The 27,209-nt window shown below is 48.2% G+C and overlaps 1 protein-coding gene across 2 annotated transcripts in view; it reads right to left on the bottom strand.

The window, feature by feature from the left end:
- VAV1 (vav guanine nucleotide exchange factor 1) overlaps window positions 1-27,209 on the bottom strand; it is a 58,182-nt gene that overhangs the window by 29,771 nt on the left and 1,202 nt on the right. The window lies entirely within an intron of this gene.

The raw sequence follows: 27,209 nt of genomic DNA, 5'->3' as shown, positions 1-27,209 counted from the left end.
CAGGGGGACAACAGTAGAGTGGATGAAGCCAAGAATCAAATCAATGATTTGGAATATAAGGAAGCAAAAACAACCAATCAGAACAAAAAGAAAGAAAGAATAAAATAAAAATGAGTATAGTATAAGCAACCTCTGGGATAAATTCAAGACGCCCAACACTGACATCATAGAGGGACCAGAAGAAGAAAAGAGAAAGCAAGAAATTGGAAATCGAGTTGAAAAAATAGTGAAAGAAAATTTCTCTGACTTCATGAAGGAAATAGACATATAAGTCCAGAAAGCACAGACAGTCCCAAACAAGATGGATGTAAAGGGACCCGCTCCAAGACGCATCATAACTAAAATGCCAAAGGTTAAAGATAAAGAGAGAATCTTAAAAGCAGCAAAAGAAAGAAGTTAGTTACCAGGTGGTTGGTTGCCAGAGGGGAGGGTGGTACAGAAGAATGGGGTGAAGAAGTGAGGGGAGTAAGAAGTACAAATAGGCAGTTACAGAACAACCATGGGGATGTAAAGTACAGTATAGGAAAGGGAGCAGCCAAAGGACTTATTCATACGACCCATGGACATGAACGATGGTGGGGGGATTGCCTGAGGGAGTGGGGGTGCTGGGTGGAGAGGGAGAAAGGGAGAAAAATCAGGACAACTGTAATAGCATAATCAATAAAATATAATTAAAAAGAAAAAACATTGAATTGAAGTCTTTAAAACAGTCAATTTTATGGTCTACGAATTATATCTCAATTTTTAAAAATGCATTTTCCAGGTCCTTCCCCCTCAAACCGCCTCAGTCGGTGGGTACCAGAGTTAGGTCCAGTCTCTCCTCTGCCCACAACCCCCCAGGGCTCCCACCTCCCACAGGATAAAAGCCTAAGTCCTCCCTGAGGCCCACAAGGCCCTGCAGGACCTGCCCCCATCCCCTCCCTGCCCTCACCTCCTCCTTCTCTCCACCTCCCCACACCCACCTCCTCTCTGTGCCTCCAACACTCCAGGCTCCATCCTGCCCCAGGGCCTTTTTGCTAGTTACACTCGCTTCTTGAAAAGCACTGTTCCCTGTGTTATGGAGAAATTGTGTCCCTGCCAAAATCCATATGTTGAAGTCCTAACCCCCAGGACATCAGAATGGGACTGTGTTTGGAGACAGGGCCTTGAAAGAGGTGATTGAAGTAAAATGAGGTGGCTATGATCCAATATGATTGATGTCCTTACAGGAGGAGATGAGGACACAGACATGCACAGAGAAAACATCATGTCAGGCAACAGGGAGAAGGCGGCCATCTGCAAGCCAAGGAGAGAGGCCTGAACTTGGACTACCAGCCTGCAGAAGTGTAAGATACAGATTTCTGCTGTTGAAGCCCTGAGTCTGTGGGACTTTGCAATGGCAGCCCTGGCAAACTCAGATCCCTCGATGTCCACAAGTGTCCTTGCCACCTTCTCCAGGTCTTTGCTCAAAGATCACCTTCGCCATGAGGCCCCCTCTGAGCACCATATTTAACATTGCAACCACCCCCCCACTCCGACATTTTCTATTCTCTCTACCTCTCCCAAATAAAAAAGTCACTGATAGGAGGGCAGGGCCACTGCTCTGTTGCTTGGTGGGTGTCCAGCACCTAGAAAGTGGAGTAGACCCCCACAACGTGTTTGTCGACGAAGCCTGGAGGTCTGCCTTCCAGCAAGCTCTCCAGGTGATTCGGTCCACTAACCCTGCTCTCTGACTCTCCAATAACAACATTTGCATGTTTAGCTTCCTGCTCCCTGTGGTGGGGCGCTCAGGTTTATTCTGTTCTCATGACAGCCCTGTGAGTTTTGAATGCCCATTTTCCCTATGAAGAAGCAGGTTCGGAGGGGGAAGGAAAGCTGCCCACGAGGAAAACCGTGGGAGAGCTGGAATTGAACTCCAGGGTGCTGTGAATCTCGAGCCAACTTTCTGGGCCACGGCACGTAGCTGCTTGCGTGAGCGCCAGCTTGTATGTGCTCAACCCCCAGCACTCTGTCTACGTATCTTTAACATATATATACTTCAAGATAAAAACTGTCTCGTATACTGAAGGTATACAACATGAGGACTGGATATCCACAGTGAAATGACTACAGTTGAGCTAATTCGTACACCAGCTCACAGTCACCGCGTTCTGGGTATGGTTTGTGCCCCTGAAACCTGTGCTCTTAGCGTATGCCCCATGTTATCAGTAGTGTTTCCAAGGGCGGTCAACACACCCGGACATGACATCTCTGGACTGACTCACCCTCCATCACTGCCAGTGCACAGCTTTCCATACCTCCTCAGTTCCTCCACCGCCCTGCCCCTGCCAACCACCATTCCACTCTCTGCTTCTGAGTCTGTCTGTCTGTCTACCTGTCTCCATATACCTATCTACCTATCCACTGATAGATGACATGGAATCCTGCAAGGTAAGTACCACTATTATCCTCATTTGCAGATAAGGAAACTGAGGCAGAACCAGGCAGCTCAGACACAAGCCCAGGCAGCGGGACTTCAAGCACTGGGCCTAACAGCATGTATGAATCACTCAGTACACGTTGCTTCTTGGGCTGTGTGTCACAGTCCCCCTCAAATTGCATCTTCCTGATCACTGCCACATCCGCAGTCTACAGAGCATATTCTCTGCAGAGCACAGACTTTTAATGAACTTTAAGGCAAATAGATGTACTTAAGAGAGAACGCAGCATTCTACTGGCAAAGGAAACTAGGACCATTTGCTGTAAACCAAAACCAGTGTAAAATAAATATGATATGAACAGTGTTGCTACACTCTAGCTGGATCCTTTCTCTCTCCGTCAATGCGAGACTGGCCATCGTGAGACACACAGGGACAGCGCAGCAATTCCACATCCATTCCCGGTAAACAGAGAGAGAAAAACCACTCTTGACAGAGTGGGAATGGAAAGGGACGTCCGAAACTGATATAAGGCATCTTTAAAACACCTTCAGCCTTTGTTTTAAATAAAAAGTGAAACATTATACTTAAGAGTAAAATGTTAAAAAGATTGCCTGCAGAATCAGAACCGAGCTAAGGGTGCCCACTATGACCATTTCTATTCGCCAGTGTATTGAAGATCTTTGCCTGTACTGCAGGGCAGGACAGGGAAGGAAGAGGAAGAAATACAATGGTCATTTTTTGCAGGTGACATTGCCAATTGTCAACATAAAAAGCCCCAAAAATGTACAGATAAATAACTATCATTAACAAAATTATTTTGCTATTATGCTAAGTGAAGTAAGTCAGAGAAAGACAAATGCCACATGATTTCAATTATATGTGGAATCTAAAAAACAAAATAAATGAATAAAACAAAAAGAAACTCGTAAACACAGAGAACAGACTGATGGTTGCCAGAGAGAAGGGGATTGGGGGGCTGAGTGAAGGGCTTGTGGGGCTAGGTGGAAAAGGTAAAGGGATTAAGAAGTACAGACTGGGCCCTGGCTGGTGTAGCTCAGTGGATTGAGCATAGGCCTGTGAAGCAAAGGGTCACTGGTTCGATTCCCAGTCAGGGCACATGCCTGGACACAACCTAGTAAGGGACATATGAGAAGCAACCACACATTGATGTTTCTCTCTCACTCTTTCTCCTCACGGTGCCCTCTCTCTAAAAATAAATAAATAAATATTTTTTAAAAAGAAGAAGTACAGATTGGTAGTCACAAAACAGTCATGGGCATGTAAAGTACAGCATAGGGAATATAGCCAATAATAGTGTAATAACTGCGTGTGCTGCCAGGTGGGTTCAAGACTTATTGTGGCGATCACTACATAAGTTACATAAACCTCTAACCACTATGCCATACACCTGAAACTAATATAACATTGTATGCCAGCTATAACTGAAAAAATTTTAATTATTAAATAAATTTTGCAATGTGACTGAATACACTATCAATACATGAAGTTTACTGTGTGTTGGTACATCAGCAATAATCAATCAGGAAAAAAAGTTTTAAGTTAACATTTGTGAAATCCTAGAATAAGCAAAACCAACCTACGGTGATAAAAATCAGATCAGTGGTTGCCCCTGGGGTGGGGAGGGCGGCGGAGATTGACTGAGAAATCCCACAAGTGACGAAAATGTTCTGCGTCTTGATAAGGGTGTGGGCAGCAGAGCGGCCAACAGGTGCTGGGACTGACTGACTGGCAGACCTCAGCATCTCGCCGTGTGAAAATGGGGCTTCGATTTTGAAAGGGTACCATTTACCCGAATCTTAAAAGTCTACAACGAACAAATTTTAAAAGCTGGCAATCTTAACAAATTTAACAAAGAGAAGTGTAAATCCTTTATAGAGAAAATTATAAAATGCTATTGAAAGAAAAGAAAATCTAAATAAATAGAGTGAAATATATACTAATTCTTATCTGGAAAGACTCAATATTGAAAAGTTTTACATTCTCTCCAAAACTGAGCTGTGGATTCAAAGCAATTTCAATTAAAATCCCAAAATGTTGTTTTTTAAAAGTAAGATTTATTCTAAGCCAGATCAAAACTTCATTTTGAAGTTTAAGGATTTTGCTTGTTTTGTTGTTTTTGTTACTTATTAAGTTTATTGGGGTTTTCAATGAACTTGACATGTGAATGTTAAAATCTGTATGAAAGAGCACAGAGTCACAAAGAGCCAAAAGAATTTTGTAAAGAAAAAAGTAAAATTCGGGTACTAGTCCTACCAGATATCAACTTATAAATCTATAGTAATTAAGACACCGTCATTACAGTAGTTGGCCTCCAAGACGACCCCCAGTGGCCACAACCCCCAGTAGCCAGGCCCTGTTTATAACCCCCCCTCGCACTGACCCAACGCTGTCCCTGTGAACTGACTAACAGAGTCTGGTAGAAATACCATCACGTGACTACCATTTAAGGCCAAGGACTAAAAGTAATGGCAGGTTCCACATTGGCCTCTTGAATTGCTACCTGGCTGCCACCTTGAGAGGCCGCGCAGTCGGTCCCAGGCAGAGGCCCACGTGGAGAGGAAGCGAGGTCCGACCTGAGTGAGCTGCCGAGGAAGTGTCCCCCAAGCCCCCCATCAACGGGGGAGGTGGGGGGCTCACCTGGGCTGCAGGCGTCAGGAATCCTGATGCAGAGCATTGGCGAGCATAATGGCTAATCTACATGCCTGGGTTGTGGAGTACGTCGTTGCTACTCAGCAACAGGTAAGTAATGCAGAGGTGAAGACACCCTCACTAGAGGGCCCAGCTATCCTGAAGCAATAAATCGTAAAGGAAAAGATTCAGCTGCATGAAAATAAAGTTCTAGTCATCAAAAAGTTTCATGAAAGGAAGGAAAAGACCACTACAAAGTGATAGTGGACATTTGTTACACATTTGTATCCAAAATATATTGAGATCTCCTAGTGACTCAATGAAGAGACAATGCAACGAGAAAACGGGAGCAACGTGAACAGGCGTTTCACTGAAGAATTACGACGGCTTCCAAACCCATGAAGAGATCACCGACCTCAGGAGTTATCCAAAAATGCTAATTAAAATCACAAATACAGTTTCCTGCCCACCCAATACGCAAAATATTTTCAGTCGGGCAAATACCAAGTATTGGCGAAGAGTTAGGACCCCAGAAACATACACCACTTCCTGGAGCATGAAATGGTTTAAAAACTTTGGAAAACAGCTTGGCGTTATCTGTCTGTTGACCCCAAGATTCCTAGGTGTAAATCATAAAGAAACACTTGCGAATGCACCAAGAGCTGGGTTCCGGGGTTTCCAGAACGAGACTGCTTTGAGAATCAGTCCCACTGCAGCCAACTTTCCAGATGGCCCCAGGGACCCCGCCTCCTGATATTCACACCCTTGCGTGTCTGCTTGAATGTGATAGGACTTCGACTTGCTTCTAATAAATAGAATAAGTGGGAATGACAATGTGGGACTCGAAGCTTCATGCAGGCAGTGGGGCCTCCCTCTCTCTCGCTCCTCGGGGTGAAGCCACGCTGTCAGCAGCTGCATGGAGAGGCCCACACAGCACAGAGCTGAGGTCTTTTGCAGAAAGGAGAATAAGCCGACTTGGAAACTACTCTTCCAGCTCTAAACGGAAGACGGCGGCCCAGACCAGCACCTTGACAAGCCTCATGAGACGCCCTGAGCCAGCACCACCCATCCAAGCTGTTCCCAGATTCTCTTCCTTTTCCATTCCTACCTCCTGGCCCCCAAATGTTCACACTTGGAATGAGTAACACTAATTATAAACTCGATATGGAGGCATGGGGAGTAACTCAAGTTCTTAGTGCAGAGAGCTTTTCAAACACAGAGAGCAGGTATTTTTAAACTAAAGGAAAATAAAACAACAACCCCAAAGGTGCCGAAGGATGGAGGGCAGGAAAGGAAGGGAAAGCAACCGTGAGTCTAAATTTAGTGCTTGTATATTTCTATCTGCGAAATCTCCACACCAAAGGCCAGGAGGGCAGCGATGGGGAGGTACAAGTAAGAGCAGGTAGAATCTAAAATCTAGTAAACAAGGAGAATGTAAAATCTAGGGAAAATTTAGTAAAAGCAGGTGAAAGTGTTATGAATTCTGAATTTAAAACGACTGCAAGTTATCTGTTCTTTATTTTCTTGATGCGTGAGCACGTGGGAATTTAAAAGCCATGCCCCGGTGCATCCTCGCTGCTACCTGGAGGCAGAGGCTAGGCCAGCCAGCACAGAGTTTTCTGTGCGTGAGAATCACCTGGGGGCTTTGGTTTAAAATGCAGGTCCCTGGACTCCAAGCCCGAGAAATTCTGACTCAGCTGGAGTGGTAGGGAAGCCAGGAATCTTCTTCATTTTGCCTGGTCCTCCACATAATTCTGATGCATGCTGGGCTCTGAGGGGAAAGTGGGCTATACATTCCAGGGCACTCTCAAATCAAGGTGTGAAAATTTGACGCTTAAGAAGTCATTTTAGGGCTTCCAGTCAAACTGGCAGAGTAGGGAAATGGTGTACTTGCCTCCTCTATGACCACTTCAAAACTACAACTGAACTACAGAACCATCATTCAGAACCACCTGAAGACTAGCTGAACAGAAGTCCTCTAACTAAGGATGTACAGAAGTCACGTCCAGACCAGAGGAGGGGTGGAGACACAGAACGGGCTGGTCCCACTGCCTCACATGGTGGATAAAAATCAGGAGAAATGTCTTGCCTACAGAGGTCCCCCCTGAGGAGTGAGGGTTCCCAGACCCACGCCAGGCCCCCCAGCCCAGGGTTCCAGTGCCAGGAAGAGAAGTCCCCATAACTTCTGGCTGTGGAAACCAGTGAAGATTGTGGCTGAGTGAGACGGAGGGCTTCCGGAGTCCCAGGCATCCCTCTTAAAGGGCCCACCTGCAGACTTCCTCCCTGATGGTCTCACTTACTTGGAGCTCCAGCACTGTGCGGTAGCTCGAGAGGCACAGGGACTTACAGGGAGGCCTGACTGGTCTGGCTTCAAGGCAAGGGCTGGATGGGCAGCTTTCTGTCAGACGGAAGTGCTGGCACAGGCCATTGTTCCTTTGCTGAGCCCTCCCCCGTTTCTAGATTCTTGACCTTTAGTAACTGTATGAGACAATAAATCTTCGTTTGTTCTTAAATCTTGGGGTAATTTGTTACACGGCTGTAGCTAATGCAAGCCCTGTAATGGAAATGCCCCTAATATCCATCGAGCGTGGAATGAATAAGTAAATTGGGGTAATTCACATAGTAAAACCCTATACCATGTTACAAAAGAATTAACTGCAGCCATAAACATAAACATGAATAATCTCAAAAGCATCATGTTAAATAAAAAAGCAATTCTCATACATATATTATAATTCCATTTATATCAAGTATTGACTTTGGCAAAATTAAGCAGTTAAATGCTTAGGAACATATATATAGCAAAACAATGAAAAAATATCAAGGAATTCATTGCCCAAAAGTTCAGGACAGTGAGTATTTTCGGGGAGCTGGGGAAGCGGGGCGGGAGTGTGTGATCAAGGAAAGGCAAACAGGTTTGTAAGGCCGTTTTTCAAACTGTGAACCATTAGCAGGTCACAGAGTGAGCTTAGCAGATTCCCTTACAATGGCATAAAATATGTTACAATGTTCTCAATGTAGAAAAGATTAGGGATGAAAAGCTTTCATTTCAGTCGTATGTGCTCTTGCTGCGGTGGGCTGGTGGGGTCATGGGGAGCAATGCATTTCTTACTAAAATTATAGTAAAAGAAAAAAAAAAAGGCCTGAGAAACATTGTTTTAAAGATTCCCGAGGAATGGTAATGTTCTAACTCCACACCAGAGCAATGGGTACATTATTATTCTTTAAACATTTCCCACAGGCCCTCCACATCCTCGTGCATATTAACAGTGTTGTGGACCGCTCTGCCTGGTTCTAGGAAGTGTATCTCTACCCCCTGTGGCTAAGGATGAACGAGTGACCTCTGGAATGCCAGCCGTAGGAGACAAAGCCTGTCTCTGGTAGCATATGCTGCCTCAGTTTCCTCCCTGCCCCCAAAGCATGGCCGAAGTCCTTGACGAGTAAGACCCCTCAGAGGAGGGGCAACCTAGGCCAGACATGACCAACTGGGAGGCCATCATGGAAGGACTCCGGGGAGGCTGTGACAAAGAGGGAACAATGGACCCTCATCCCAAGCCCGAGTCCCCATGTTCTCTGGGAGAAGCACTTCCTGGCTCTAATCCCCTTAAGCCTGAATACCTGATGGGGAGGGGTGCAGCTCCTTGCCTGGCCAGAGCGTGTCCTGGGGAACAATCTGGCATCACAAAGACTTCCTCAAAAACCTATGAAACCTGCTCTGCTAAGAGTGCTTTCATTCATATGTTAAGGGTTTGAGCAGGAAACCCTAAAACTCTGTTCCTCACAGACTCTGACTCAAACTAAGCCCTCAGATTTCTTTGAAATATTATCTACTGTTTGATCCTTGCCGCCCTGTGTTCCTGTGTATTACAACCCAATAAAAGCTGTTGGAGGAAGGGACTCGAGGCCTTTTTCCTCTGGGAAACTGGCCACCTCTCCTCCAAGCAGATCACATCATGTCTCAGTCGTGTTTACTCTCATCCGTGACACACAGGAGGACGTGTGGGAAAAGCTGCCCCCACGTGACAGATTTCACGTTAAGAAGAGTATGTGGCAACAGAGCTGAACTGAGACTCAGCATCATGAAACGAGAAGGGCCGGAAAAGAGCCCAGGGAGCCTGGCCTGCACCGCCGTGTGAGTGATGCTCTTCACGAAGTGTGTCCACAGTCGGCCTAAAATCACCCCAGGTGTCCCCTGTAGAAACCGGGGCCACCGTGGGGATAAAAATTACTTACATCACCCTCAGGTTTGTTCTTTGTACAAAATGTCACAGTTGTCTGGGGTTTTACAATACTTATCTTACAAATTGAGCAGCATGCTAAGGTTGCATCCCTATTCTAGTTTGGGGGGTTCCTGGAAGAAGCCCCTGAAAGGAGACTTTGGGGTACATGTAGTATAGCTGAGAGGTGATCGGAGAAGGACTCAGGCAGCAGGGACGTGGGACAGGGAGGGCGAATCAACCCAGGTGGTGTCCCCTAGGACCTGCTGACATCAGCTGGGGCTCGGCCCTTGGGGGTCTCTGATAGATGAGGTCGACATAGCCCAGAACCAATCCATCCGAGACGTAAGAACAGCAGGTACTGATCCCTGAGCCCTGCTCCAGCACCGACTGTGGGTGCCTTGCAGGGTAACTTTGATGCTAAGGATCCTCCTATGGCCAGAGAACATCCTCAGTCAGAGAAACTCAGGGAGCCGTCAAGAACCCTCTCTAGGTGACTGCGGGGGGCCGGGGGGGAGGGCTTCCAAAGAGGTGGGGCACCCACATTGTCTGCCGGAGTCCCGAACTATTCTCCCTGGCCTGCCCCTACCCTCTCATCTGCCAGAGTTTCCTGTTATGTTCCCTGCAGGACTGCCACAGCCCTGGCCAGGTGGCTCCCTGGTTGGAGCATCGTCCCCTGCACCAAAGGGCTGCAGGTTTGACTCCCAGTCAGAACCTATATTTAGGTTGCCTGTTGGGGTGGGCACATCAGGAGGCAACTGGTCAATGTCCTCTCCCTCTCTCTCTCCCCACTCCCTCGCCCGCCCCACCTTCCATTCTCTCTAAAATCATTTTTTTAAATGTCGTCGGGTGAGGACAACCAACAGAAAAAGAATGACTGCCACACAAATGCTGGAAGAAACTGGGATTTCGCAAAGAGCCTGTGTGAGAAATACGGGGTGAGACATTCGGAATCGGGAAGCCTTCCCAGGAGTGTTGGGACAGGGCAACAGTGAGGGGCTGAAGGAGGTCCAAGCACATTTCTCCCGTCAGCAAATTCACTCGGGACCAGGGTCACTGCACCTGTGCTGTGACCCCCACTGGGTTTCAGAGCTTTCTCCCCTCCCACTCCTCCTCAGCGCCTGGAGTCAGGAGGGGCCCCGGGGTGGGAAGGTAGGGAACAGGGCGGAGGACAAACCCAGACAGGCTCCTAATCCAAAAGGACACAGGAAGACCCCGCCTCCTGTGTGTCTCAGGACAAGTCACCTCCCCTCTCTCAACTTGTTTTCTTACCTACCAATGGGGACCGTCAAAACGCCTACTGTGTCCTGCTGCTGTGATTCAACACAGTAGTAACTCGTGTAAAGGGCCGGCGTGGTGTGAGCCCCCAATACCTGAAAATGATCATTATCAGTTTCGCCAGTCATCACCACCATCGCCATGGCCGCCATCACAGTGATCAAGCCCATCGGCACTGGGATTATCGCCGCTACCGTCCTCATCTTCATCATCATCACATCAGTACCACCAACACCTACAGTTTCACCATCAAGACCCCCCCAGCCCTTTGGGCGGAGGCCCCGTTTATTGAGAACTTAGCCTTTTTTAAGTCTTATAAGAAGAGCCTGCTGGGCAGAGCTGTGTCTAACTTTCCCAAAAGAGTTGCTACGCCACCATCTAGGAGATAAGCTCTATTAAGATCTGTCCTTCCTGTCATTTGGACCCGAAACGTTGGAGTCTCCTTTTCTCTATCCTCTGTTTCTCTATGACTCCACTTCCAATCCATCGGCAAATCCTGTTGGCTCCACCTTCAAAGTATATCCAGAACCCCACCCCTCCTCCCCACCTCCACTGCCAGCCCCTGGTTCAAGGCACCGTCATCACTCACCCAGGTCATTGTAACGACCTCCTCACTGGACTCCTTGCTCCTGCCCCTGAACTCCTACCCTTTATTTTAAATGCAGCAGCAGCCAGAGCAATATTGTCAAAACCCTCCCGGGACTCTCATCCCACCCAGATGCAACCCCAGGTTCTCCCCGCAGCCCACAGGTACTGCCCAGCCTGCCCCATCCCCTGCCTCCCTGCACCTCACTTGCTCTGCTCCAGCTACATGGGTCTCCTCACTCTTCCTAAAACATGTCAAGCACGATTCAGCGTCAGGATCTTTGCACTAGCTGTTCCTTTCTGCTTAGGACGTCACTCCCACAATTAACATGGTGCCTCCCTTGCTTGTCTCTTTCACACCTTGGATGAAATGTCCCTTCTCAGTGAGACCTTCCCGATCACTCTAAAACTGCAACATATGCACTCGCGCACACACAGCACTCCCCCTCCTCCTTGTCTTCGTTGTTTCTCCCCTCCTGCAACTTACTGTCTGGAGCGCTATATGTCACTTACTTATTTTGTTATTGTCCGTCTGTCCTCCACCCACTACACACTAGAACATCAGCTCCACAACAATAGGATTCGCCTTGCATTTTGTTCACTGCTGTGACCTCAGCACTTAGTACAATGACTTGCACATAGTCAAGTCATTGGTGGATGAATGAATGAATCACCTTTTGACAGATGAGACACCTGAGGTTCATAGTGGAGACATCACCTGCCCTGGCCACAGAGGTAGGAATGAGGAGCCACACACCGGCCCTCTGGCCTCAGAGGCCGTGGCCCTAACTACTGCGCCATCCTGTCTTTGAACCACACCAGGCTTCCCCCTGGGGCCATGCAGGACCATGATGAGGGGTTCGGCATGTGACAAGAACCACATGTACCGCTTTCCAGCCCAGCTGTCTTTGCAGGACTGTCTTTGCAGTCCTCCCTTTGTGGACTGACTCCAGACAGGACTTGCAGATCACCAAGGGCAAAAGAACAGATGGTCTCATCTGGCCTGTGGGAGGAAGTTCCTTCCAGACTTCAGGGAGATCAGCTGAGCCTTGAGACTCTTTCCCCCCAGTCATGTGACACCGCAAATGGTGGTGGTGGTGGGGGTATGACTCATCAGCCCTCTGGGCTGGAGTGGGGCCAGCTGAAGAAAGGGACTACCTCAGACAGCAAGAGTGACAGAGGTTAGACCACCAGAAGAACTTCCAGGTAGCCTGTGGCGTGGGAGAAGGTGGCAAAGAACAAAAAGCCCTTTAAACAAACATAGGCAGGGTACAAAAGGGCATTTCCTCCTTGTTGGGGGGCAACCCCTTCAGCTCCCCTCCTCCTTTCACCAGAGTATCAGAGTTCAGCTGGCATCTTACCCACATGCAAATCAGCACCCTGGCACTTCCCCTTTGTCTGCAGGCCCCCCCATCAGCACAGCCCCTGTCCCAGACAAAGAAAGAGCTGGAAAGGTTAGCTATTCACTGCCCTTCTTCAGGGTACCAGTGGGCAGGGACAAACCCCTTTTGGTGGCTCCTGCGGGCAGGCGGAGAGCAGGAGAGGGGACCCACAGCTGAGCACACTGCTGTAATCAGCTCCCCCACCCCCCACCCCTGCCCCAGGGAGCGGCCGGAAACAGGAAATGCCTGTTACCAGGGTTTGCTGGGGAGACAGAGAAAGGGGGGCCCTCTGCCTTCAGCCCTTGCAGCCCCTTAATCTTGAGGCTGCAAGACTGCATTGTGCAGACCAGAGAGGGTGAGTGTGCTATGAACCCTCTGCAAAGCCTGTAAGCAGAGGTGCAAAGCATCAGCTCCTCATCCTGGCCTTCTACAGCCCCCCTGCACCAGCCTCTCTTCTCCCCTCTCCCCACCCAAACACATGCCCAACACCTCAGTGTCAACTGAGGGTGTCCAGACAGACTCCTGGCCCAGCTGATGCAGGTTGAGGGACCTTGGATAGATCTCTGTCCCTTCCTGTGCCCAGTTTCCTCACCTAACATTGGGGATGAAAATACCCATCAAATGAATTTCCCCTCTAGCACCTGGGCCTCTAGGCAGGGTTATACATTCATTCAGCAAGTGTGCGCCTACTGTGCACCAAACCCTGGCCCTGGTGGCGGCCAAGACAGAACCCTGTCCTCACAGAGCTTACATGGTCTAGTGAGGAGACAGATGCGGGGCAGGTTTCACCACAGTGGTGAGGAAGTGTGAGTGAAAACAGAGAGCGTGAGACTGGTTCAGTGGGAGCTGTGCCTGATAAAGCCAAAGATTAAGAGCCGGTGAAACAAAGCAAAGAAGCATTCCAGGCAACCCTCCTCACACGCTCCTGGAGGGGACACCAGATGGTGCAAGCACTTTGGGAAAACAGTTCGGCAGTTTCTTAAAAAGTTAAACGTGCTCTACCCTGCCACCTGGTCCATCCCCAGGGAAAACTCAAGAGAAATGAAAGCGAGCGTTCACGTGGAGACCTGCACACAGAAGTTCCCGCCACTTTATCTGTGAGAGCCAGCACGCGGGAGCAGCCCAAGTGCCCATCAACAGAATGGGGAGTGTGTTCCAGGCCAAGGGAACAGCACACGAGAGGACTCTGGCCTTCCAGCCAGCCCTGCATGGATTCAATCAACAGTACCTACTATGTCCAGGGACTGGTCCCAGTGCTGTGGATACAGTTGTGAGCAAAACACGTAGAGATCTCTGCCCCTGCGAGGCTGATATTCTGCAAGAAGGCCACAAACAACCTACTACGTGCATGTGACTACGGCTTGTTAGGAGGTGGTGGGCATGAAGAGAGGGCAAACTGTATACGTCTGCAGAACGGACGACTACTCAGTGATCTTAAGGAGTGAAGAGCTGATACACACCACAGTACAATGAATTGCAAAAGAATGGCGCCGAGTGAATGAACTAGACTTAAAAAGCATTAATACTGTATGATTCCATTTACATAAAACTCTAGAAGATGCACATGCATCCGCAGTGACCCAGAGAGGATTGGGAGTCGCCTGGGGATGGTAGGTGGAGGGACCCAGAGGGTTGGGAGGAAGAAATTTCAAAAGGGTAGGAGGAAACTTCGGGGGGTGAAATGTTCACTCTGGATTATGGGGTTGGTTTCACATGTATGTCACGATTTATCAAATTGTATATTTTAAATATGTCATTGATTGTATTTGAATAGAGCTGTTTATTTCAAGCCAGTGGGAGAGCAGATACCTGCTGTGTCTTTCCCCCAAAACTAGGAGCTTTGGGGGGAGCTTGTAGAGGATGGTGGGGGTGGGGAGAAAGAACGATGGAAACCATCATCGGTCAAAAATGCAAAAGGCGCTCTCCTGTCACATTATCGTCTCTTTGGTCTGAATAAGACAAATATGTGGTCTTTGTCTGAATAAATCTTGGAGGGGGAGGGGGAGAAAATGTTCCAGGCAGCGGGAACAGCATGCCACGGGGCTCTGACATCCGACCCCTCCATGGATTCAGTCAGCAGTTACAGACCGTCTGCTGCGCTCCAGGCTCTTGTCCAAGTGCTGCGGGTGCAGCTGTGATCGGAAGAGGTACACATCTCTGCCCTAGAGAGGCTGACAGTCTAGCAGAAGGAGGCGAAGGAAGTGTTACATGGATAGGAATACAGCTTGCTAGAAGGTGGTGTTAAGGGACAAAAATAAGTAGGAAGAGGGGGTGGGGAATGCCATAAGGGGGCGCAATACTAAATAAGGAGGTCCAAGAAACCTCACTGAAAGAGTAACACTGAATAAAGGAAGGAAGGATCCAGGTGTATATCTGGAGGAACAAGCATTCCGGACAGAGGGAACAGCCAGTGCAAAGGTCCTGAGTCTGGACCCTGCCTGGTGTGATTGAGGAAGAGGTTGGAGGCCAGAACGGGAAAGAGGGAGTGGGAGGGAGGGAGGGAATCCGGGTGGTCTCAGGTGCATATTTATCAAAACAGCTCATGTGATCAAAAGGGCAAGTGGTTGTCACCCTAAACACCCCACCGTTCTACCATATCTCCCAGAGCCCTTGCAAGGGAAGAGTAAATGGTTGACATCTCAGGAAGCATTTTCTCCAACTTCCCCCGGTGACATGTGAATCATAGATCAGACTGAACTCAACAGCCCCACACTGCTTAGGGTGCTTGGATGCTGTGCCTACCTGAGGGTCATGCTAGGTCCCCAGAGAAGATGAGCACAAGACACCCACCCCAAGGTGGAGTTCTGGAAGCACTGTCCACTGAGGAGCCATGAAGGGGCTGCGGTGTTCAGCTTGCTCTAGGGGTGACTTGGGGCAAGCCAGGGACATAATCATGGTCAGCAGATCTCTGCTGGGCTGTATAGAAAGCTGATTAGCTGTGTGTTGGTGGCCCATGACAAGGCGAGTCCTAAGAAAGATCTGGGTTTGATATAAGAGTGAGCTAAACTTCAAAACCAACAGAGCCAGTAAAGCTAAGGAGGGCGCTCACACAGGCAATAAAACCATTGCATATCATCAGTTTTCAGGCAAAGAGCAGTAACAGCAGTGCCCTTTAATTGAGGTAACACACTGAGCTCAAAGAGGCAGTGACTAGCTCAAGGTCTACAAGGGTCATTAGCCTGCTTACTCTGAGCTCCACTCCAAACCCTTCTTCGCCTTTGTTCTGTAGCAAAGGGAACTACATTTCCCAGGCTCCTTTGCGTCTTGGCTTCCAGCCAATGGGAGACCCTTTCAGGAGACCAGAGGACAGAAGGGAGTGAAGTCAGGTTGTTTCTCCCTCTCTTTCTGTGTCTTCCAGCAGCAAATGTGTCTATTCCATGGTCCCTGTTCCCTAAAGACAGCTATTGCCCCAGGTTCTAGCTCACTGAACGGCACTGGGCCCTGGTCACACCACTCCCTTCTGCTGTTCCACCAGCCCAGTGGCTCCTCTCTTCGTATCCCCCATCTGTCTTCTCAGCTCCCCCCTCACCCATTAGCCAATTATCTCAGTTAAATTCTCTCTGAGAGACATAAGATTATTTCTGCCTTCTTGGCTGAACCCTGACAAAACCAGAAATCTGAACCCAAGACTATCTCCATAACCATCTAAAAGGCTCCATATGCCCCTTCAAAGAGGCAAAATCCATATAGTGTATATGGTCACAAGTTTTGGGGGCCTGGACTTGGATTCAAACCCCAGCATAGCTACTTATTCATTCAGGCAATTTACTTAAACTTTCCGTGTTTCCGTTTCCTCATCTGCAAAATTAGGATAATAACATGTAACAGGTTGTGCTTTCCAACGATGACCACAAAAGTATCAGCCATCCTGCACGCTCTTTGAGACTCCCCTGGGAGGTGGAGTCTGACTCTCCTCTCCTCCAATCTAGAGTGGTCTTGCTGGCTTGCTTAGTCACTAAGAATGCAACAAAGTAACACTGCATGATCTCGAAGTAGGTCAGAAGAAACTTTGCAGCGTCTGTCTGGGTCTTTTGAGAAACAAGTATACTCTCTCTCCACCTTCTTCCTCAAAACCCACCATATTGCGAGGAAGCGCAAGCCACACAGAGAGGCCACATGCCCAGGCCGCAGTCAGCAGCCCAGCCCAGGCACCCACCGAGCCAGTGAACAGTTCTCCAGATGATCCCAGCCCCCAGACTGCCAAGGTTTCTCATTACAGAGACAACCAACCGTCACCACCACGTCCTGTCGGAATCCCTGACAGAATCTGCCAGTTATAAAACAGTTTCGTCTGACAACACCATGTCTGGGGCAGTGTTTCATTGTACAGAAGTTCCCTTTACCTACAGTTTCACTTTCTGTGGTTTCAGTTACCCGTGGTCAATCACAGTCCAAAAGTATTAAACAGAAAATTCCACAAGGAAACAATTCCTAAGTTTTTTTTAAAGATTTTATTTATTTTTAGAAGGCAAGGGATGGAGAAAGAGAGGGAGAGAAACATCAGTGTGGGGTTGCCTTTCACACACCCCCTACTGGAGACCTGGCCTGCAACCCAGGCATGTGCCCTGACTCGGAATCGAACCAGCGACCCTTTGGTTCGCAGGCCAGCACTGAATCCACCTGAGCCACACCAGCCAGGGTTACAATTCCCAAGTTTTAAATTACATGCCATTCTGAGTTGTGTGATGAAATCTCATGCTGTCTGGTTCCATCCCACTGGGACGTAAATCATCCTTTGGTCTAGCATATTCACACCGTACATACACTACAAAAGATACTTCGAGAGAAAGAGAGACCATGTTCACTTAACTTTTATTAGAGTACACTGTTCTAATTGTTGTGTTATTATTAGTTATTGTTGTTAATCTCTTACTTTGCCTAACTTAAAAATTAACTTTTATTATAGGTATGTATATAATATGAAAAACATATATAGAATTTGGTTCTCTCCACAGTTTCAAGCATTCACTGAGGATCTTGGAACACACACTTCACAGACAAGGTGGGGAACAATTTTAATAGAAAACTGAGACATAATAGTCCCTACTCCATGGGTTTGTTGGGCAAATAAAATGAGTTAATAAGTACTTAGAACACTTGCACATAGTAAGTGATCAATAAATGGAACCCGTGTTTGTTGTTATTCATTTGTACTTTCTGAACTGCTGATTCCTGTCCTTGATGTGGATACACTTTCCTCTTTGGACCTCTTGACCCTACACCCTCCTGGTTTTACTCCTAAGTCCCTGGACTCTCCTCTGACTTCCTGCTTCTCCTCCCTTCTCTCCCTTACCCCTCGGTGCTGCTGCTCCCAGGGGCTCAACCCTCAAGTCTCTGTCCTCTGTCTCTTGCCTGGCGCCGAGAATTTGTTTCCCACACTAACAGATCCTGCCTGCAGTGCTTTACAACTTCACGTCTATCGACTCTAAGTCCTTGTCACAGCCCGATAAGGCGCGGGTGTCTATCCATCCACCCGTTTGAAGGTGGGAAACCGAGTTATACAGAGGTTCAGTTACCCGTCCAAGATCCCACCGTCGGTACTGGAGCCCAGACACCCATGCAGCTGGATTCCCTGCCCCTCAAGTAAGAAGTCTCGGCCTCTGCCCTCTGCACTACTGACACTGGGAGGGCTGTCCTGGGCGTTACAGAATATTTAGCAGCATCCCTGGTCCCTTCCCACTAAGATGCCAGTGGCACATCTCTCAGTGGTGACAATAGAAAACATTTCCAGGCATTGTCAAATGTCCCCTAGAAAGGCAATGTCTCTCTCCGCCACCCCCCACCTCCGTCCTGGCAACCTCGGTGCTGACTGTTCTGAGCTACCTTCCATTTCCAGTGCAACGCGGCTGAGCAGAACTCTCCAAAACTTGTCCCCCACCCCCTCCGCCTTCCAGCAGTAAATGGTAGCCGTCATGCAGGTCCCTAAGCCCCAGACTTAGAAACCATCTTGTGTCCTTTCATACACCCCACCCTCTCCCTCACCCAATCTGTCGGCAAGTCTGGTCGGCTCAACCACCAAAATGTGAGCTGGACCCACTGTTTCCCACTGCTGGTCCAGGCCACCGCCACTTCTTGCAACTTCCTCCTCCTAGGTCTCCTTGCCGCCACCTCCGTTGCCACTAAAGTGTAGTCCCCAGAGAGCAGCTAGGGGAACCTCTTTAAACCACCAACCTGCTTACACCGCCAAGAATTTACCATCACACTTAAGTTCTGCACACACCCCACAACCACTCCCAAACCTCATCCCCCATCACTCTCCCTTCACGCACTTTCCATCAGCAGATCCTTCATTCAGATCCTACCACAGGGCCTTTGCATGGCCTTTGTCCTCCCTGCCCCATTCTTCCCAGAAGTAGCTCCTCCTCCTTCAGCCCTCAGATTTCCTTGACCACCCTTTGGAAAGCATGCCCCTTCCATTTATCTTCATCTTGACTCCTGGTTTTTGTCTGTGGCATTTATTACAACATCACCGACTTGCCTGTTTACTGTCTGTCATGGATTGAGTGGCAGCCCCCCCGCTCCCCCCTCCAAAAAAAGGTATGTCCATATCAAATCCCTGGAACCTGAGAATGTGATGTTACTTGAAATAAAAGGACTTTGCAAGATGTCATTAATAATTAAGTTAAGGATCCCAAGGTGAAGACATCATTCTGGATTACCCAGGTGGGCCCTAAACCCATTGAGATGTGTTTTCACAAGTGACACACACAGACACGGAGGGACAACCGTGTGAAGACAGAGACAGAGGTTTCCGTGACGCAGCCACACACTAGGGGTGCCTGGAGTCACCAGGACCTGAAAGAGGCAAAGAACGATTCTCCCTTTAGCCTCCTGAGGGAGAGCAGCCCTGCCAACATTTTGATTTCAGTCCTCTGGCCTCCAGAACTGCGAGACAATGCATTTCTGTTGCTTTTATTAAACTCCCCAGTTTGTGGTACTTTGTTACAGCAGCCACAGGAAACAAACACACTCCCCTTGCCCCCTGCAAGGCCGTGAACTCAGGGGAGCGGAGAGTTAATCTCTTGTGTTCTTTCCCATGCCCAGCAGTCAGCATAGTGCCTGCTGCTGATAATAACACAAATGAATATTCTAACTCGAAGAAGCATTCAATCTCTTTTGGACGGTCACCAGTTAGTAAGTGTTTATATTTCTTTGAGGCCCCCTGAGATAGAAAACTTACTCTTCCAAAACAGGGTTTCTCTCACCCAGGGGTGATTCCGCTCCCCGGGGTGACATTTGGCAATGTCTGGGAACATTTTGTTGTCACAATTCTGGAGGGCAGAGTGCCACAGCATCGAGAGAGTAGAGGCCAGGGATGTTACTCAACATCCTACAATGCACAGGGCAGTCCCCAGGACAGGGAGGGAGGAACTCTGGACTAAATTTGGTACTTAATGCTAATATAAACATCAGTTGCTCCTCACATCTATGACCCCTGCTTCGGCTAACAGTCTCTCAGTTTCCCCTTTGTAACTGCCCCCGCTCTTCACTCAGTCTAATTCTTTTGGGTAGAGTCCAATAGGCCTCCAACTCCAGAAGTGGGCAGGTGACCTCAGGCCTGACCAATCAGAGCATCATATTCTCCTAACCACAGCAATTGGTTCAAAAAAGGTCATGTGACTCCACCCTAAAAAATTATGTCCAACCAAAAATAGATCTTGGCTTCAGAGGCCTTTAAAGCGACCCTCCCAATGATACATGGAATTGTGGGAATACAAATCTGTAGCAGCTGGGCACCCCTGTCTGGCTCCATTAAGGGAAAGAATGATTGAAAAAAGAGAAAAACACCCAAAAGGGCCAAGTGAAGAAATGACAGATGGGGCAAGGTAAGGAGAGGGTGGTTTTACTGATATAATAATGCCTGAGTCCCCAGATCCAGCCAGACCTGAAGGCATTTTTCTTCCAAATATTTTTAGTCATACAAGCCAATATTAAGCCAGTTTGATTTGCATATTCTTGTCACAAGATCTAAGATATTTGGTTAAAACTTCTGCAGACTAAGCTCAGAATTGCCTCAAACCTTAAACTTCTCCAACAGAACATCCTTTCTTTCTTCCACTATTGCCCAAGGGACCCGACTCTCAAGTTCTTCCTAAAACCCAGGTCACAAAACACCATCCCTGATATCGAAGTGGAATTGTTCGCCTCAGCCATGTGGAAAGATCTCCGGAAGGCCAGCTATGGTCATCCAACACCTAACTTGGGTCCTGCTCTCTTCCTGGCACTATTAGTACTAGCAAGGGAGACAAAAAGAACTCCTTTTGTCTCCTTTAATATGCCCCAACTTTTCACACTCAATTAGCATGCCGCCTCCTCCGGGAAGCCTACTCTGACTTCTTCTCTCCCCTCTGCTCCCAGTGTCCTGGGCTCCACCCACCCATCACTGACTGTGTTGTGACCACCTGTCTCTTCATTTATTTCCATAAGCTGCATGAGAATCTGTGTCTCATTTATCATGGGATTCTCCATCACTCACAGCATAGCCTAATACAGAGGAATGTCTATGAGGTGGGTGGTATTAACCTTTTTATTACTGTTATTGTTATTTTTACTATTATCTTCACAATTTCCCCCATTTTACAGATGAGAAAACCTAGACCCTTGCTGAAAATCACATAACTAGGAACTCGTAGAGGAGGAATTGATCCAAGGCACTTCACACTCAACCACTAATCAATAATCAGTAAGCACTCAACAAAGGCCAATACCTTAGGGTTCAGTCAGCAAACTCTATAAAGAGCCAGATAGGAATTTTTCTGGCCTGGCAGGTCATAGGGGGGGTCTATGGACAATATGTCAGCCGGTGGAGGTGACCATGTGTCAACTAAATTTTGTTTGCAAAAAGAAGCAGCCAGCTCATGAGTTATAGTATGCTGATCCATATATTAAATGAACGATGAATGGTCAATGAATGAAGTGAATAGTTAAATATTTATTGAGCAGCTACTTATTGTACAGGGCACTGGAGATACAGTCTGTGAACCAAATAGACAAAAAGCCTTGCCCTGACATTCCCGTGGGGAAAACAGATAATAAGCAAATAAAAACTGTGGCAGGTCAGAGGGTGTTAAGTGCTTTGGAGAAAATTTAAATAAGGAAGAGAATGAAAATTGCATGTGTGCAGGGAGGGAAAAAGATGTGATTTTTGATACAGAAACCAGGGAAGAGCTCTCCAACGAGAAAGAGCCCTGCAGGTAAGAGAACAATCACAGTGTACGTGTGGGGAAAGAGGGACCCGTGGAGACAGAGCGGCATGGGCAAAGGCCCCAAGGCTAGACTGCACCTGGAGGGTTCTAGAAACAGTGAGGAGGCCCGTCTGGCTGTAGTAGAGTGAGTGAGATGGAGAGAGGAAGGAGATTAGAGCTGAGAGGTACACAGAGGCCGAATCTTCTGGGGTCGTGGTGAGGACTCCTTATATTGCTCCAAGGGCAATGGGGAGCCATGGGAGGAAGGGGGCAGAGGAGGGGCAGGGCTTTCTAGGATCCTCTGTGAAAGCCTGAAGAGTAACATTCCCCAGTACTGGGCCCAAGAGGAGGTCAGCGAACAGAGCAGAATGGAACAAAAAAGAAGGAACAGAGCCGAATGGTGACCCTCCCCGGCGTCCATCCCCATCAACACAGCAGACGCGTTCAGATGAAGTCTTCTAACCAACACAGCCCGACCCACTTTCGTTTGCTTGTACCCAGGCCCTCCATCCCTAACTAAACCCACTCTGCATGGCTTTTTCAGGTCCTCCTCAGTCCTCATCCCAGCAAAGTTTCCTCCAAACCAGCTCCCTCCAGACCTGCATCTGCAAAGCCAGCCAGGTTTCACCCTGGGGGCATTATATATCCACCCAACCCATCCTCCTTGGCTTCCTGCTAAACTACATTCCCAGCCTCTCTTGCAGTCAGATGGGACCGTGTGACTGAGTTCTAGCCAGTGGAACAAGGATGGAGGTGATGGCACCATTTCTGAGACACAGTGGGCTCCCATGGTTTCCTTTCTCACCCTCCTTCCTTGCCTTCTGGATGAATGGGGAGAGCGGGGCCAGGAGACAGAAGGAGCTGGGGTCCTGGAGAAACCATAAAGAAGGGCCATCCTCTCAACCCCTTAACTGACTCTAATGGGATTGTTATGGAAGCAAAAAGTAAATTCCTATTATCACTGAAGCAATGCCATTTGTCACAGGGCTAGCATCACGTACCCTAACTATACCACATCCCACAGCCAACTTAGACCCATTAGTTTAGCACTTGCTATGCATCAATCACCATGCCAGGCATTCAACGTACTTTATCACATTTGGTCTTCCCGTAACCCAGAGGTAAAGATGCTATCCACATCCCCATTTTGTAGATAAGATAATCAGAGCTCAGATAGGTTAAATAATTTTCTTTCTCCAAGGTCACAATGCTATTAAATACCTGACTTGAAATTCAAAATTAGCCTAATATATAAAGAGCTCCAGGAAATCAATAAGAATAAAAAGGCCAAGAGTACTAGAAGGAAAAAAATAATTGGCAAGTAATATAAAAATTTTTCCAAAAAATTTCACTGAAAGTAAAAATAGCTCTTAAACATAGGAAAAGAGGATCTACTTTACTCACAAAAAGAATAATAGAAATTGAATCATTATGAGCTCCCTTTATCCCCCAAGTTGGCAACCCCAAAAGCTGAGCAACAGAAGTCCATTGGCAAGGCGATGGAGCACCAGCACTCTGACACATTGCTAGTGGCAGGGTAACTGGAACGATCCACCTGGGAATGACCCCATGTGGAGAACAATTTCCCCATATCCAAAACACACACGCATTCTCCTTGAGCAGCAAACTCTTCTGAGAATGTATTCCTTGGATATGCTTGCTCTTATGTGAGGCAGCAAGAGTAACATTTACCTACCTGTAGCCCAGCATTTTTCTAGGTTCTTTACAGTAACTCATTTATCCCTCACAACAATGCTTTAAGATGGAGATGCATTATACCCCTTCTACAGATGATGGGACTGAAGCACAGAGAGGTTAAGTAGCATGCCCAAGGTCACACAGTACAAGAGCTCAAAAATGATTCATGGACAAGGTTATTGATTGCAGTAAGCTTGTAAGAACAAAAGCCAGGCATCCATTGATGGGGATGGAGGTTGGGGAGTGGTAAAATAAATGACCCCCAGCCATGCACTGAAATAGAGGCAGTTCAGAGTAACTGTTAAGAATAAGGGCCCTGGGGCCAGACGCCTGGGTTCAAATTCCCAACTCTGCCACTTTCAAGTTGGGTGCCCTGAAGCAAATTATTTAACATCCTCAGTTTTCCCATATGAAAAATGAGGGTAATAATAGTATCCACCTCATAGGTTCTTGTGGCAATAAAATGAGTTAAGGTATATAAGGCATTTAGACCAGGGATCAGTGTGAGCTTTTTCTACAAAGATCTGGAGAGTAAATACCTTCAGCTCCTCACGCCACACAGTCTCTATGGTAACTACTCAACTCTACAGTTGTAGCTAGAAATCAGCCATAGACAGTACATAAATGAATGTGTGTGGCTGTGTGCCAATAAAACTTTATTTGTAAAAAACATGCTGTGGACAGATTTAGTCCTCTGATTGTAGTTTGCTCTCTGTCCCCTGGGTTACACTCAAGCCTCACACAGAGCACAATATAAGTGGTTTGTTAAATAAATGAACAATCTGGAACATCACGTGGCCATTTTCAAAAAGGAATGAAAACAATCTCTACGTATTGATTTGGTAAAACTCCTGAGGCAATTATTAAAATTAGGAAAGCCACGTACAAAGCAGTGGATAACTAGGGTATGTTCTATCTTTCGTGCTAAGGGAGAAGTGTAGTAAGAACATAAATCCCTATTTGCTTATGTTTGCATAAAGAAATCCTGGAAGAATATACAGTCGACTTTTTTAAAATGTGGTCACTTATGGGGCAAGGCAAGAACTGGGTATCTGAGGGACAGGACTAGAAGTTAAAATTTTCCCCGGATGCCTTTTTATGCATTTTAATACTGGAATTATATGAATGTATTATTTGACCAAGTGGTTAAATAATTTAAGACTCTATTGGGCTCCAGATCTGTCCTCTAGCACGGAGTCCTTAACCTCAGCCCTGTGGACATTTAGGGCAGGATAACTGTCTGCTGCGTGTGGCATCTGTAGGCTGCCGGGCGGAATCCCTGGCCTCTGTCCACTAGATGCCAGTAGCGTCTCCTAGATGTGACAACCAGAAATATCTCCAGAATTTGCCAAATGTCCCCCGGGGGAGGCAAAATCAGCCCAGCTAAGAACTACTACCCTAACCCAATTCCTACTTGTGCGGTAATGCCACACACCCTCTGGTTACCCCAAATTCTTTCTAAAAAGACTTTTTAGTGAGGGTTTATCAGGTACCTGACCCTGTGCCAAGCAGCACTAAAATATGACAAGAAGCCACCCCCCAAAAGTTGCCATTTTTATTTACAGTTCACTGAGGGGAAACTGAGGCTCGGGAGGGGAAGCCAGGGTGGTGGCGCCCGCGCCAAGCTGCCGCCCCAGCCCACCCTCCTGCCCTAACTTGCCTGCCCGCGCCCTTTCCTGCCTCCGCCAGTGGCACCAGCACTCACGGAACTGGGGACCTCGACATCATCTTGGACCCAGTGCCTGTCCCCGCCCCACGTCTAATCAGCTCCCACGTCCTGGTGGATCTTCCCCACAATGACTGTCATATTCGTCCCTTCCTCTTCATGTCATTCGCCTTAAAGTTTCATCTCTGCAACCCAGAATTTGAAGCCTTTGAACGCAGTGGAAGAGAGCTGGGGTGTCTGGCTGTCGCTGCAGCCGCCTCTTAACTCTCTCTAAGACCCAGAGCCCAGGGAACTTCCAGCTTGAAGAGTCTTCCAATCTGACCCCACCCATGAACCATTCCTACCAACCAGGCCCCCTACTGCCCTGCAGGAGTGAAGCACAGCCTGTGTGCACACTCACCATTCCGACCCCAGGGTCTTTGCACTGGGAGTACCCCCAACCAGGCTTCCCCAGATCCACATGGCTCATTCCCCCACTTTCCCTGGGTCTCTGCTCAAATGTCACCTTGTCAGTGGGGCTTCCCAGACACCCCATTCAAAAGTGCAGCCCCCACACTGCGGAGTCCCCTTTCTTGCTTTGTTTTCTGCACAGCACGTACCACCTCCTGACAATTTATTGGTTTCCTTCCTATTTGCTCATGTCAGTCTCTCCCACCAGAATGCAGGCCCCACGACAACAGGAGCTTGCGTGAGCCTTGTTCCCACTGTCTTGGCCTCAAAAAGAGTCTGGCATACATCCTAATTGTTGACAAATGAATGAATATTTCAACATGCTCTTCCCACCCTCTTCCCTGGGAACAACTGAGCAAAAGAAGAGGAGCTATGAGAAGGAAATGAGAGTAACCGGGAAGCCTCCGCACCTTCATTTATGCTGTGGCCCCCGCCCTGGCCCACACCCTTCGGAAGCACCCTCCCTTTCCTCGCCGTGCCCTTCCACATCTCATGGCCCTCGCTCACGTCTGTTGACTGACAGGGACTTGCAAACCTAGAGAGGTTGTTCTTGTGGGACGTCGCTCTGGCTTAATGTTTTAGCTTCCTGCACACATCCCCACTGTGAACGGGGCTGAGCTTCGAATAGACACGGAAGGGGCAGGGGCAGAAGGGAGCAGAGCTCCTAGTGGGAAGGATCAGGTAAGACCTGCAAGGCCTGGGACCTGACACAGCTGGATGCAGGAAGCAGGAACAGTGAGAAAACTCCTACTCACTCTTCAAAACCCTGCACAAATGTCCCCTCTTGTAAAAAGCCAGACTCCCTCAGGAAATGTCTTACCTTTGCCTCAGGACCCCCAGAGATTTGTTCCTCCACCACAGTCCTGACAAGGGGCAGGGGTATTGGTTCTGTCTCCCCCGAGTCTGGGAGCATCTTGAGGGCTAGACCTGGGCCTGGGTCCATGGCATTGCCCAGCACATAGAATTACGATGGTCCCTGGAGTCCCTGCAGCTGCCCTCCTAGACATGAATGCCACACCCCCTTGCTTTTCATCAGAGAACCAGCTTTAGGCAAGATGCATGCAGAGGTGAAAGTTCATCCTTAAATCTATCCACTTTTTTAAAAAGATTTGTATTTATTGATAGTTTAGAGGGAGGGAGATGGAAAGGAAACACCGGGTGCATGGCCCAAAACCCAGGTATGTGTCCTGACCAGGGACTGAACCAGCAACCTTTGGGTTGGCAAGCAGGCACTCCACCCACTGAGCCACATCAGCCAGGGCTATCCGCTTTTTCATTAGCTGCTATTGAAGCCTCACTGGGGTCCTTGCCTCCCTGCAGATCTGGGACCTAACAGGTCCTACAGCTACTTCCTCAAGTGCTGGAAGCCAGAGGAAACAAGCAAATGTAGGCAAATTTAGGATGCCCTGGGGGTGGGGAGGGGTGCAGTGAGGGGTCTCTCGAGCTCCTTCATTCCATCAACAAACCCTGCTTAGGCTAGGAAGAGGGGGGCCACTCACCTCTCTACCCATGGCTCTGCCCCCAGGAAATGTCTCCAGGGAGCCCCTCCATGGACCCCTCCCCCTGAGCAGTCACTTCCCCTCCCCCCACATGCACATGGCACCTCAGACCAGAGAGGCTATGGATGCCCCAACCGTCCGCCGCCCCACCAGCCTGCAGCTCCTCTGGACCAAGGCTTTCACCCTGGCATAGAGCCTAAG

The sequence above is a fragment of the Artibeus jamaicensis genome, unplaced genomic scaffold (genome assembly GCF_021234435.1).
Source record: "Artibeus jamaicensis isolate MK-2021 breed Jamaican fruit bat unplaced genomic scaffold, CSHL_Jam_final scaffold_537, whole genome shotgun sequence".
Classification (NCBI taxonomy): Eukaryota; Metazoa; Chordata; class Mammalia; order Chiroptera; family Phyllostomidae; genus Artibeus; species Artibeus jamaicensis.
Note: the sequence above shows the minus strand (reverse complement) of the source record. Positions and strands in the feature narration are given on the sequence as shown.